A 13,989-nucleotide genomic window follows, 5' to 3' on the forward strand; every position below is an offset into this window, starting at 1 on the left:
AGCAAGAAATGCTCCCCCAAATTGTTTGACCATTGTACCCTTTTTCACATAGTATCTCACAGGTCTATGTCTTGTTCTGGTTTACATACTAGGGGAAATCTTGAAATAAAGCTAAGGATTGCTTCTGATGGAATAAGATTCTTTTACCAAATCTTAAGAAATCCACACAGGTAAGAGGTCAACAAAAATAACACTATTTAGACCCCAGATCACAGGATCCATTCATTCTTTTTTTTAATTTATGTATTTATTTTGAGACAGAGTATTGCTCCGTTGCCCAAGGTGGAGTGCAGTGGCACAATCTCGGTTCACTGCAACCTCCACCTCCCGGGTCCCAGCGATTCTCCTGACTCAGCCTCCCTAGTAGCTGGGATTACAGGTGTGCATCACCACACCCAGCTAAATTTTGTATATTTTGTCAAGACGTGAGTTTCGCCCTGATGGCCAGGCTGGTCTTGAACTCCTGACCTCAAGTGATCCACCTACCTCAGCCTCCCAAATTGCTGAAATCACAGGTGAGAACCATAGCACCTGACTGATCCATTCATTTTTTAATAAGATTTGGGAGCTAAATCACCGAGATGCTACAAATAGCTTCTCTGAAGGAGGCTCTCAGACCCGGTGTCAGGGTTCCTCCCAATTTGGGCTATCACTTATCCTGTGTGTCCTCAGGTTCTCCAAGCATCAGGGATGGAAGATGGTGGGACTCAAAACCACCCCTGCCACACACACAAAGGCTGGCAGAGGCTGACACTGCGATCATTAGGTTCCCAGCTCCAGCAGCCCCTGGCACATAGCAGGTCCTTGGCAAGCACTGTTGAATTTGTGGAGGAATAAATACAACATTCATTAAGAAAATGAGAAAACAGCTAACAAAAACATAAGGCCCATCACCTTGCCTGGCCACCGGTCAGAGCCTCTGTTCTCCAGCTTGTAATATTTTACTTAATCAACAACAACAAAAAAAACCTCTGAATTCAGCAGTACTATTCCTGTTTTGCTGAGGGCTCAAGTTTGCATGACTAAAAGTCCAAAATCTTGGTTCTGTAGCCTCTGATTACAAGCCAAGTGATCACACTCCACCATAGTTGCCTCTATCCTTCCTTCCTTCAAGTCCTGCAGTCTAATCCTTAGGGATTGTGGATTGGGCATGACAGAGTGCAAGACAGCTGGATGCAGGAAGCACGCCTGAGGTCTGGGCAGATTGAAGGGTAACTGTGAGGTCTTTAGCCTAAGTGAGCTCTCACGGTTTTCACTCTATCAGCGCCCCCGTGGCATTGTCTATTTCATCCTATCTTCTATCCAACCTTCAGTCTATTCTCAAATGAAAGTGATTCCATTATAGTGGCAACCTTGGACATTTTCCAAACATAAATAGCAACATGAACATGTCGTAACCAAAAACACAGGGAAAATATTACTACTACTGTGGGTCTTCCCAGGTCACAGACTGAACTTGATTAAGTACTGAAATACAAAATGTCCACGCTGGCCTCTAAACCATAGATCGTTGAGATGCACTATCATTTATTCACTGAACATGTACTACAAGACGTACCTGTGCCCAATCCTGAGTGAGACACCAGAGATACAAAGGTGAATAGGACAGGTGCACTGTCTTCCCAGTAGTCACAGGCTGGAGAGGAGGCCAAGCCTGCATTCAAACCATCACAGCACAGTGAGTACCTAATAGTGGAGGAATTAAACCCAGGTGTAGACCAAAAAAAAATCAAACAACAACAAAACATTTGCATAAAATCCAGGAAAAAATTGAAAATATTTTTAAAGTGAACCCTAGGAATTGTATTTTAGGCCCAACTGTAAAACCTGCTCTGGTTTAGTTTCTGTAGACTTACAAGTTTCCATGGTCCACACCCAAATTTGCACAGAAGAGATTCAATACCTGTGAGGTTCCAGTGGATTTCAAAATGCACTCACCTCTTGGTAGTGAAACAAAAGCTTATTCTTTTGAAGAATATCTCATGATATATATGGAGAAGATTCCAAATATCCAAGATTAGAGTGACAGATTAAATATTTGGTTTTGGAGCAGTACAAAGGGTTCTATTCCACATAGAACACAAGCTCTGCATTACAGAATATTGCGTGGTCAATGCAAACCAGGCTAATCTATACAGCAAGATCATTTAACTGAATTAAAAGCATTTTTATACTTTATAATATTATAAGGGGCAGACTCTGGGAGGGACATGCACATTTCACACTAGAAGTAGCAGCCTGCAGAAATTGCAGGCAAGCGCATGTTTTAGAAACTTTGTGTAGTAGTGACTGTTCCCCATTAACCCACGTTCACCTTTGTTTACTGTCCATTTTCATTCTTAGTTGTTTGCTTTGATTCAACCAATTTTTTATGGGTAGAAACATTTAGGCACAAAGTTCTTCTAAAGTAAAACTGTTTTACAAAATTTATAATGACTTGTATGTTTAGCTCACCTGATTTTTCTAATTATTCAAGGATTCTAAAATTCTTGTGTATCACGAGAAAATTTTTTATCTTCCCTGGGGGATAAAAAAATTATGTAAAAGAAAGCCTTTCAGTGCAATGATGAGTAAAGGAAAATAAACCAAATCCAAGAACCTATGAATATAAGCCGAAGCCTGTTTTCATAGAACACTTTTCGTTCCATTTTTCCACTAATAATGGAAATGTACCGTTCTAGAATTTCTTACTTTAGGGATAAGAACTAATGCCTGTGTCTAAAACACCAATGAAGAGCCTTAAGGTGGTGGTGGTGGTTTTCCATTAAGAGCCATAGACTTACAGAAACATGCAGCGAGAGTTGTAAATGTGTTCAAATCAATTTGCATTGGGTGGGCCTCACTTTTTAGAGGCAAATAAATATAAATAATTTTATTCATTGCCTTTAAAGGTAGGAATGGACAAACAAAATTATTTCAGTAAAAACCACAAGCAATATGCAAGCGTGATGGTGTGCTTTGCGAGGTCTGTTGAGTAAGAGAAGAGGTGGGAAAACAGATGAAAACCCAATGGGAGAAGGGGAAGGGTTCAGATATGCAGAATGGACTGAGAGGATAAAGAAAAAGATGCATCTAAAGACAGAGAGCTAGACGAAACTAATAGAAAATTCTACCATAATGGCCAAGGAAGGCCTCTTTAAAAGGTGAAAATTGATCTGAGTTCTGAATCTTCGGAGGAAATGTTCTCAGCAGAGGACACAGCAAATTCAACAACCCTGCGGCAGGAAGGGGCATGGCCCAGTACAGAACATTAAGGCCAGTGTGACTGGAGCCAGGCAGCCAAAGGGAAACAAAGACGCCAGGGCAGAGAGTTGGACGGCACGGTAGGTAGTTGTTTTAGGACATGAGGACATGTCGTTCTTTTAGGACATGAGGTAGTCCGTTTAAGATTTGAGGCGTGGGGGAATTTCACCTTTTTTATTTTTATTTTTTTTGAGACAGACTCTCGCTCTATAACCCAGGCTGGAGTGCAGTGGTGTGATCTCAGCTCACTGCAACCTCTGCCTCCTGGGTTCAAGTGATTCTCCTGCCTCAGCCTCCCGAGTAGCTGGGATTACAGGCGTGCACCACCATGCCTGGCTAACTTTTTGTATTTTTAGTAGAAACGAGGTTTCACCATGCTGGCCAGGCTGGTCTTGAACTCCTGACCTCATGATCCGCCCACCTCAGCCTCCAAAGTGCTGGGATAACAGGCGTGAACCACCACGCTCGCCTCCTCTTCATTATGAATGCAATATAAATCCATTGGGAGATTTTTAATAGAGGGGTGATATGCTGTGATATACATGTGTTAGAAGGTCATTCTGGCTGCTTTGGGGGAAAGGAATTTAGGTGGGAAAGACTGGTTGTAGAAAGACCAACTCAAGATTAAGAGACAATAATGGAAAAGTCCAGGGAATAGCTGGCATTGGCTTGGTCTCGGGTGGTAACATTGGAAATTGTGAGAATGGTGAGACTTGAAAGATACTTTGAAAGTAAAGCCAATAAGGTGTGGTGTTAGATTAGATGTGAGGGGTAAAGGAAATGGTTAATCCTCAATGAACCCTGGGTTTTTGGACTAAGAAACTGGGTGGATGGTGATGCCATGAAACAAAATAAGTTTTGAGGGATGAAAGTGGGAATCAACAGAAGAGCTTTGGCCTGGTTAGTTTTGAGATGACTCTAGGACGTCAAAGTGGAGCTGCAGAACAGATAGTGATGTGTGAATGTGACCTCCTTGGCAGGGTCTGGAGGAGGGATACCTTTGTGGCTCATCACCATGCATCCTCTCACTGAATCTGCTAAGCAGTGATATGGTGAGTTTTGTAGAGTAAATAAGTATCCCCATTTTCCAGGGAGAGCACTGAGGCTCAGAGAGATTGAGTTAACTTGACAAAAGCCACGTCAACAGGTAAATCATGCCTCTGAGAATACAACCTCCATCTCCAAGTCTAGTGCGCTTTCTAGTACACCGCAAAGAAAACCACAAAGAATGTAGCAAGAGAGTGGCTAAGAATAATCTGAAATTAGCATATCAGAAATTTCTGTTTTGATTACTTATCCATTAATTTAAAGTTTGGGCACTAAAATCAATTATGATCATTCTTTTTTTATATTATTTTTATACTTTAAGTTCTGGAGTACATGTGCAGAATGTGCAGGCTTGTTACATAGGTATACATGTGCCATGGTGGTTTGCTGCACCCATCAACCCGTCATTTACATTAGGTGTTTCTCCTAATGCTATCCTCCCATAGCCCCCCACTCCCGGAAAGGCCCTGGTGTGTGACGTTCCCCTCCCTGTGTCCATGTGTTCTCATTGTTCAACTCCCACTTATGAGTGAGAACATGCGGTGTTTGGTTTTCTGTTACTATGTTGGTTTCCTGAGAATTATGGTTTTCAGCTCCATCCATGTCCCTGCAAAGGACATGAACTCATCCTTTTTTATGGCTGCATAGTATTCCATGGTGTATATGTGCCACATTTTCTTTATACAGTTTATCATTGAGGGGCATTTGGGTTGCTTCCAAGTCTTTGCTACTGCGAACAGTGCCACAATAAACATACGTGTGCCTGTGTTTTTATAGTAGAATGATTTATAATCCTTTGGCTATATACCCAGTAATGTGATTGCTGGGTCAAATGGTATTTCTGGGTCCAGATGCTTGAGGAATCACCACACTGATGCCCACAATGATTGAACTAATTTACACTCTCATCAACAGTGTAAAAGCATTCCTATTTCTCCATGTCCTCTCCAGCATCTGTTGTTTCCTGACTTTTTAATAATTGCCTTTCTAACTGGCATGAGATGGTATCTCATTGTGGTTTTGATTTGCATTTCTCTAATGACCAGTGATGATGGCTTTTTTTCATGTTTGTTGGCTGCATAAATGTCTTCTTTAGAGAAGTGTCTATTCATATCCTTTGCCCACTTTTTGATGGGGTTGTTTTTTTCTTGTAAATTTATTTAAGTTCTTGCAGATTCTGGATATTAGCCCTTTGTCAGATGGATAGATTGCAAAAATTTTCTCCCCTTCTGTAGGTTGCCTGTTCACTCTGATGATAGTTTCTTTTGCTGTGCAGAAGCTCTTTAGTTTAATTAGATCCCATTTGTCTATTTTGACTTTTGTTGGCATTGCTTTTGGTGTTTTAGTCATGAAGTCCTTGCCCATGCCTATGTCCTGAATGGTATTGCCTAGGTTTTCTTCTATGGCTTTTATGGTTTTTAAGTCTTACATTTAAGTCTTTAATCCATCTTGAGTTCATTTTTGCATAAGGTGAAAGGAAGAGATCATTGTTAAGATGTTCTACTAGCTATCCATTATGCCTTCTTTGAACTTAGAATCTAGCAAGTGTCTATAAAAATTGTGTAAGACTTTGAAACGGACCAGAAAAAAAAGACTGTAGTCTGTCTTGCCTAGTTCACCCTTCCAAGTTTTCACTAACTTTCCTTATCTTTGAGCTATTTTACAACTGTAAACTGTAGAAAACTGATAGTAATGCAGGTGATTTGTGTCCACAGAAATGCAAATTTTGTTTGGTGGTGATGCACTTGATTATTTCTCTGGGGTTATTGACCAGTTTTGCATCTATTTGTAAATTCACTAAAGTGTCTCTGATTTCCTATGTATGTATATTTTAAATTTGCTTTTGAACTGGTAGTAATATCTTATTGGTTCTTTTATTAATAAATGAGTTAAAGTAAAGCTTTGCTAGTCATTCATTCGTGTTTGTATAAGTCATTATTTTAACCCTTTTTAAAAATTATTTTTAACATAGATTACTTTTTAATAATAGAAATTTTAAAATCATTTAAAATATATTCCCCCAAATTTTGAAGAACTTATTTTTCTGAAAGAAATTGCTTAAATTTTAGAAACCACTTTTCGAATTTTAGAAATATAGGTCAATTTACCAGTAAATGACCTGTGAGACTTTTTTGTTGTTTTTTGTTGTTGTTGTTGTTGTTGTTGTTGTTGTTTTTGAGACGAAGTTTCACTCTTGTTGCCCAAGCTGGACTGCAATGATGCAATCTCACCTCTGCCTCCCAGGTTCAAGTGATTCTCCTGCCTCAGCCTCCCAAGTAGCTGGGACTGCAGGCACACACCACCATGCCTGGCTAATTTTTTGTATTTTTAGTAGAAACGGGGGTTTCACCATGTTAGCCAGGCTGGTCTTGAACTCCTGACCTCAGATGATCTGCCCACCTTGGCCTCCCAAAGTGCTGGAATTACAGGCGTGAGCCACTGTGCCCAGACAACTAGTGAGACTTTCTTATATTGAATAGTTTGTAGTGAAATTAAAGCTTCCATAGCTCACAGATCATGAATGCTACATTCAAACAATTTTCTAAATGGTTGTGGCCAGGTGCAGTGGCTCACACCTGTAATCCCAGCACTTTGGGAGGCCAAGGTGGGTGGATCACTGGAGGTCAGGAGTTCGAGACCAGCCTGGCCAAAATGGCGAAACCTGTCTCTACTAAAAATATAACAAATTAGCCAGGCATGGTGGCACACACCTGTAATCCCAATTACTCAGGGAGGCTGAGGCAGGAGAATCACTTGAACCTGGGAGGTGGAGATTGCAGTGAGCAGAGATTGCACCACTATACTGCAGCCTTGGCAACAAAGTGAGACTTCATCTCAAAAAAAATTAAAAATAAAAATTTTTTAAAGTAGTTGTGAGTCTTTCGTAGCTGAATGCCAAAAACTATTTGCTCCTCACCAACCACTTGACTCTTCATTGAACAAAGAAGATGAGTTTTGAAGCAACTTGATACATCCATTCTGACAAAGAAGTGTTGTGTAAGTGTGGCTGCAGTGATGGATAGGAGTTGGTGATCTAATGAACATTTCATATTAGAACAAAAGCAAATATCTCCTCCCCTGGGTATGAAGAACTGGTCACAGAAGATGGGAGGTGAAAAATTTGTAGAAGAAGCCAAAAGCCTATTAGGAAAAAAAAGACAGACCCAGACACTCAAAATTGAGAATCTGTCAAGACTAATAGTGTCCCTATCCCAAGATTCCCAAGAGGAATTCACCAGGAAGTCACTGAGAGTCTATTTGCTGGCTTGGACTCAATATAAGGCCTGAAGTCTTGTTGAGAAGGGCTGCTCCTGGCATAGCCTGTGCTGGTAACTCCTAAACATAGCCAACCAAGCGCTGTGTCCTGTGGCAGGGAAAGCTTGGCTAAGCCTATCTGTATGAACTGTGGAACTGCACCCTGGGAGGCCACCCATAGACCACAATCTCAGCTTATGCAGAAATGGAGAAAACAAAGGCATCAATACAATGGATGTGTGTTCACCAGGCTGTGCAGGACAGGTCTTCAACAGTGCCACCATGTGGTTGTAAGGAACAATTGTTAATAGTGGCTACTGAGCACCTTCCTGGTTCCTTCATGGCTGAGATTTAGAAGCAGAATTGACCGAACCTGCATTATGTTTTAACTGGACCTCAGAAGAGATAATCAGAAAAACAGAATTGGGAAAAACAGCAGTTGACTACTCTTTGTAGCTTTTCAGCTGTTTCAACTTCAGCTCCTGCCCTTGCTGAAGGACAGAGGAGAAAGGGGGCAGGAATTGTTATCTATTGCTGGTAAAGCAGGTAAGATTTGAGCCAGGGGCCCAAGCCTACCTGATCAGAAGCCCCTGGTCTCAGATTTTAAGACTCTGGTATTCTGGCCGTAAGAGCAGGACTCAGCGATGTTCTGCTAAGGGCCATAAAACCTGGGACAAAAATGCAAGTTATGGAAAACTTTAGTTGCAGATATCTTTGCTTCTAATGCCAATAGAGCTTCTTGGGACAACTGAAAGACAAGGCTACATATAAAGGCTTTTTGACTTCCATAAAGAAAGACACTAAATAAGTCCATGCCAAGCCAGCCCTTCTGATAGGTGAGCGGAGAACCAAGTCAGAGCCCCCAGAATAGACACTGGATGTCTACCACTGCAGTTTTCACTTCCACATGACCCAGAGTTGCACTTCCAGGTAGGCCTGGTGGTTACTGAAAGTGACCCAAGGTGGTGAGGCTGTTAGTCCAGGTTCTCCATTAACTTTGGCCCCACCTGTAACCATCGCTAGGTTAGGAGAGGAACTTCAAGTACAGACTTCACCCAGAATGAAACTAGCTCAAAGCAAGAAATTCTTAGTAACACTATCACCTCCTCTTTCATAGAGACTCAGGGTCCAGTCTCTGGGTCAAAGTCCCTTTTGTTTCCTTATGTGCCTTCCCAGTGGTCCTCTGTCCTTAGTCTCTGGAAAACGGAAACAATTAGATGGAACTCGGTAACTCACTCAAAATTTGCATGTTTTCTTTAATATCAAAAAGATCTAGACTTCTGGAGGGTTATAGAACTAAAAGCCAGAGAATCTTACAGTGGTCGAAACTGATCAAATGCCATAAGCTAAAAATCTTTCAGGGTTTTCCCTCTAGAGAAAACAGAAACCAGGCAATTTTCAGCTTCTTTATCTGTCCTAAATCTACCCAAACAAATATGCTGGAGAGAAGAAGATATAAGCACTTAATCATGAGAAACATCTTTGACAAAGAAAGATCATAATAGGAACTGAGCAGGAAAAGAGAGCATGAGGAAGGGGGGCAGGGGAATAAAATAGGATGACAGAAAGAATGAATTACTTCCCTCTTGGTCAGTCATTAAATTCCACCCAGGCTGGTGGTGAAGGAAAGTCATTCCCACATCATAAATAGGAACAGAGCAGTCCTTTCGCACCTTCAAATTTTAGCCAAGCATCCATATCACGAACCTTCCTTCAATGTTTACAGGAAGAAGGGAGTGTTATAAAATATATTCTCCTGAATAAATCTTAGATAGCTTCAGCTGTAAGATTGTTAAAATTAAAAGAAACAAGTGGTTGAGCAATTGAAGATTATCAATGCTAACTGGCAAAGGAGAGGATGGCTGGGTATGAGTCACTTTGAAAATACTGAGTCTAGTTTCCTGAATGCAGTATTATTCATTAATTATTCCTTCCTGCCTTCCTTCTTGCCTTCCTTCCTTCCTTCCTTCCTTCCTTCCTTCCTTCCTTCCTTCCTTCCTTTCCTCACTGTGCTTTAAGTAGTTCACAGCTTCATGGGAGAGAGGTACCTAGTACACAAATAGCTGCATTAAAATGGGAACAGTGGTAACAGTCACAGAGCGGGCCTGTTAAGACACCCCCACCCCTTGGCAAGTTCAAAAAGGGCAGAAACTGAGGTTGAAGCAGCTGAGAAGTTATCATTATCATTCAACTCCAATTTTACGTAATCTGATTTTTAAATTATCTCCCTTGAAGCCCAGGTAGGATATAAAACCAAATCTGGTGGCAAGTATGAGAAGGAGCTCAGGACATGAGCAGGACCTGGGTAGCAGGGTTGGATTGTCCTTGGTGGGGAGAACAGGTACTGCCTTGCTCATGGGCATGACAACCAGCAAAAGAGCAGTCGCTGTCATTTATTTAACGTGGACTATGTCCTCTGCATTTACTTACCTGCAAAAGGGGATGACCTTGCCAATTTGCCTTTTATAAGTGAGAAGACAGAATCTGAGAAGTTCAGTAGCAGCTCAAGAACACCTACCTTGGGGTGGGGTGGGATGGGGTGAGATGGGGTGGGATGGGACGGGGTGGGAAGGGCTGGTGTGGGGCAGGATGGGATGGGATGGGGTGGGATGGGAAAGGCTGGGATAGGGTAGGATGGGGTGATGGGATGGGGTGGGGTGGGATGGGATGGGGTGGGATGGGGTGATGGGATGGGGTGAGGTGGGATGGGCCAGGGTGGTGTGGGCTGGGATGGAATGGGATGGGGTGGGATGCAGTAGGATGGGATAGGATGGAGTGAGGTGGGATGGGATGGCATGGGATGGGATGAGGTGGGGCAGACTGTACTGGAGGGAGTTCTAGGGGACAGGGATGGGCAGTGCAAAAGCACAAGGGTAAGGAACGCACAAGCTGGCTCAGGTTGCCCAGATTTCAGAGCCACAAACAGAGCAACAGATGACAACGAAGTCAGGGGTCAGCTGGCGCTCATGCTGTGGGAGCCTTGATGCTCCCTAGCTTGCATGCACCCATCAGGACTTCTTCATACAGATATCTAAGAGTAAGAGTAAGGTACAGGAACGGTTGTCTCGTCTTTCTTGAGAATGCAGCACAAGTTCTGGTTTTTGTCTTCAAATATTGCAAACAGCAAGACAAGATCACCAGTTGCCTTAGTGAGAGCCAGCGTGGAGGTGGCTCAGAGATCATTTGATGCCACCATCAGCAAAGCCTGAACAGGGTCCCTGAGGCCCAGGGACTCAATGGAGCCTCAGAGCTGAGAGTCAGATCAGAGCTGGGATTGGGGCAGCCTGGGTCTAAATGGAGCACCTGCTGCTCAGGGCAGCCTGTCAAACGGGGAGCCACTGGCCCTTCCACAGGGCTACGAAATGGGAAACCCAGTCTAGGCCTTCAGAGGTAGGGAAAAAACTCACAGCAGGGCAAACCAATCATGAAAGCCCTTCTGTGCAATGGGCTCAGGAAGCCGTCCTCCTGGGTCACCGACAGGACATCCTCTGCTGCCTTCAGGGGTGACAGGAGCTCAGGTCAAACACAACTTAGGATCACACCTTCTTCAAAGTCAACCCCATGCCCTGCAGACGTCATTCACAACACAGGCCTATGGCCCCTCTCCACAGGCAGCCCACATGCCGGCAGGCCGGCAACTGGGAGGAGACACAAGCCGTGTGGACACTGCGGGAAGGAAGGTGTTGAGGAAGTTTAAGAACTGGCCTCCCTCCCAAAAAGAGCTAATGTGTGGGGTCCCAGCGGGGGCCCGGCCTGCCCAGGAAACCACCTAGTGACTGTAATATCCTGGGCAGTCAGGATTCTCTTACCTTAGGCAAACTCCTTGTCAGAAAATCTCTTCTTAGAATCAAAGAATCACAGGATTTTTGAGCTTGAAAAAGTCTTTGTTTTTGTCTTGTGTAGTTGTAGCTGCTCACCTCAAACAGTGCTGAGGGGAATTAAGGACTCCTGAAACAAAAAAAAAAAAGAAAAATATGACCCAATAGGGGGCCTAGGCAAATTTGCTTAACTAAAGGATCCCTGTGAATAACCTAGTAGGCAAAGAAAGGCATGTTCCATCCGAAGACACCCACAGCGTCTTTGGTTAGGAATCAGTCAGCCTCCACCAGCCTCCGAATGCTAGCCACGCAGCCTGCCTCGGGAATGCAGGAGGTCCACAGGCCATGCCTTCTCCAGCAAAGCCAGGAGATCAGAAGCCCCTCAAGGGGGTGTTGAGCCAGAGGCCCGAGGCCTTGCAGATCTGACGCTCCAGAACCGGGGGTCTCCTCCCTGCCTCCCACTACAGGGAATGGAAATGTAAGGTCCTGGAACCCAGTTCGATCCAACCTAATTCCTTCAGGCCCAACCAGGGTCCAAGCTCCAAGGCTAGGCCTGCAGGGTCAAACACAGACATTTCCTGCCCAGGAGGTTCCTGTGAGCCAGTGGGACACCTCAAGACAGCGTGGGGAGGGGCTCTGACCGGAGTCCTCCTGGCCCTGCTCTCCTCAAGGGACTTGGTCCAGCACCTCACACTTGGCCACTGCTGTTTTCCAGGCCTTGCACACACCTTGTCCACATGATCAGTGCTTGGAACAGAACCAGGTCTGGGCAGGTCACACCGAGGGCCGATCAATAGGCTGCCCAAGCATGTCTGTCCATCTGCTCTGCTTTGCAAGCCACTAACAGGACGTGAATGCTGACTCAGTGCCCTGGCTCAGGGAGGCGAGCAGGCAGAAGAATGGAGGGGTCAGGATTCCCAGCTGCTCAGAGGCAGAGTGTGAGAAGGAGACGCCAAGAAGCTCCCAGGTTCCAAATTCCTGTCACTGTCACTGGAAAGATAATGATGTCATTGAGAAAGATGTGTGGAGGGCAACTTGAGGAGCTGTTTATTGAAGAACTGGTGTGATGGCCACATAGCACCAGCAGCAGGTATGAGCTGAAGGGCCTGCCACCCTCCCCAGGACCACCTGTCCTGCTACCTAAGCTTGAGTGGCCCGGGGCATTGTTCTGGAATGATTCTGGAGCGCAGACATCAATACATTCATGTAAGTTCTATCACAGATTCCACGTAACAAATCTCCCGTCCCAGTTACCAACTGAGGAAGAGAATCAGGCTTCTGGGAAGCTCCAGGGACTTCAAGGAGTACAAGACTATTCTGAGGCTAAAACAATTGCAGATTCTAAGACGGAAACCGATACTGTGCAAATTTAAAAAAAATATGGAGGGAAAAGAAAGTTTCCTTTCTTTGCAGGCAAAACAGGAAGCTGTGCACGTTAGTTCTGAAGTGCACCTGTTTCTGTGCACAGTCTTGCCTTCATGGGATTTCTAATCCAAAGGAAAGCTACACTGAAGCCTAGCATAAGCAACTCACAATGAGGTAGCCGTGCTTTAAATGCCAGTGGTGTCCCCAGGCAGCTCAGTGAGTGAGTGAGCCGTGTCTGTCTGGGATTCCAGGTCTTTGAGTTGATTGGACCCGGCAGGTCTAGCCCTGGAGCTTGGACCCTGGCTAGGCCTGAAGAAATTGGGTTGGATGCAACTGAGTTCCAGGACCTCACATCTCCATTCCCCATAGTGGGGGCAGCGGGGAGACACCTGGCTCTGGAGCTTCAGAGCTGCAAGGCTTCAGGCCTGCGGCTTAGCACCCCCTCCAGGGGCTTCTGGCCTCCTGGCTCCGCTGGAGAAGGCACTGCCTGTGGACCTCCTTTGTCTCACCCTCCTTTGGGTTCCCATGATAGGTAGCCTGTATTAGATGCTCAATAAATATTTGCCAATTTTTAAAAATTCCTTGAAAATACTGAAGACACCCGGAATGAAGGGACCTGACAAATTGGAAGTTTCTCTACAAGAAATTCACATTTGCAAAGTGAAGAGGCTCTCCCTTGAAACAGGCTCACTGTTGTGAACGTGGAAATGCAAAGTGAAGGCTTTCTTTGGAAATCACTTTGTACGCTGCCAACACCTTCCCGCGCTTTTGCTCCAACAGCTGATCCACAGAAAAAGCAGGGTGACAACCTCATTGTTCCTGGGTGACCAGCCTGCCTGTGGGGCGGCCTTTCTTTGAGAAGCCATGAAATACAATGCGTAGTCCTTTGTCAGAAGCTCCCAACCGAACCAACCTTCCAGAAACAGAAACACTCCCACAGCTCCCTTCCCCCTCTGCCGGCTCCCTTCCCCCTCTGCAGGCTCCCTTCCCCCTCTGCAGGCTAAGAGCTCAGACCCAGCCTTCTGAGGGTCTCCAGCTGCCAGGTCTGTTTGAGGGGAAGTTGATGAGGTCAGGCAGGAGAGAATGAAGAAGGGGGAGCCACAGGGAAGCCGGGCTTGGGAGCTTCAGGGCCTCTTGCTGCTTCTCAGAGATCACCTGCCCTTCACCTTCCTCCTGCCCAGCACCTTACACAGAGGACCTCCCTAAGGCTGCTCTCCCAGGCTCACAACAATGGCAGGAATGAAATGCAGAGGAAGGCTTC

The 13,989-nt window shown here is 44.8% G+C and overlaps 1 long non-coding RNA gene across 1 annotated transcript; it reads right to left on the bottom strand.

Annotated features, from left to right (window-relative positions):
• Window positions 1-418: 418 nt before the first annotated feature.
• Window positions 419-13,688, bottom strand: LOC110741013. Its single transcript, XR_002516501.2, has 3 exons — window positions 12,092-13,688; window positions 11,355-11,493; window positions 419-1,686 (listed from the first exon to the last, which is right to left on the bottom strand). It is a non-coding gene; the product is annotated as an uncharacterized LOC110741013 (long non-coding RNA).
• Window positions 13,689-13,989: the final 301 nt, after the last annotated feature.

This window comes from Papio anubis, chromosome 14, assembly GCF_008728515.1.
Source record: "Papio anubis isolate 15944 chromosome 14, Panubis1.0, whole genome shotgun sequence".
Taxonomy (NCBI): domain Eukaryota; kingdom Metazoa; phylum Chordata; class Mammalia; order Primates; family Cercopithecidae; genus Papio; species Papio anubis.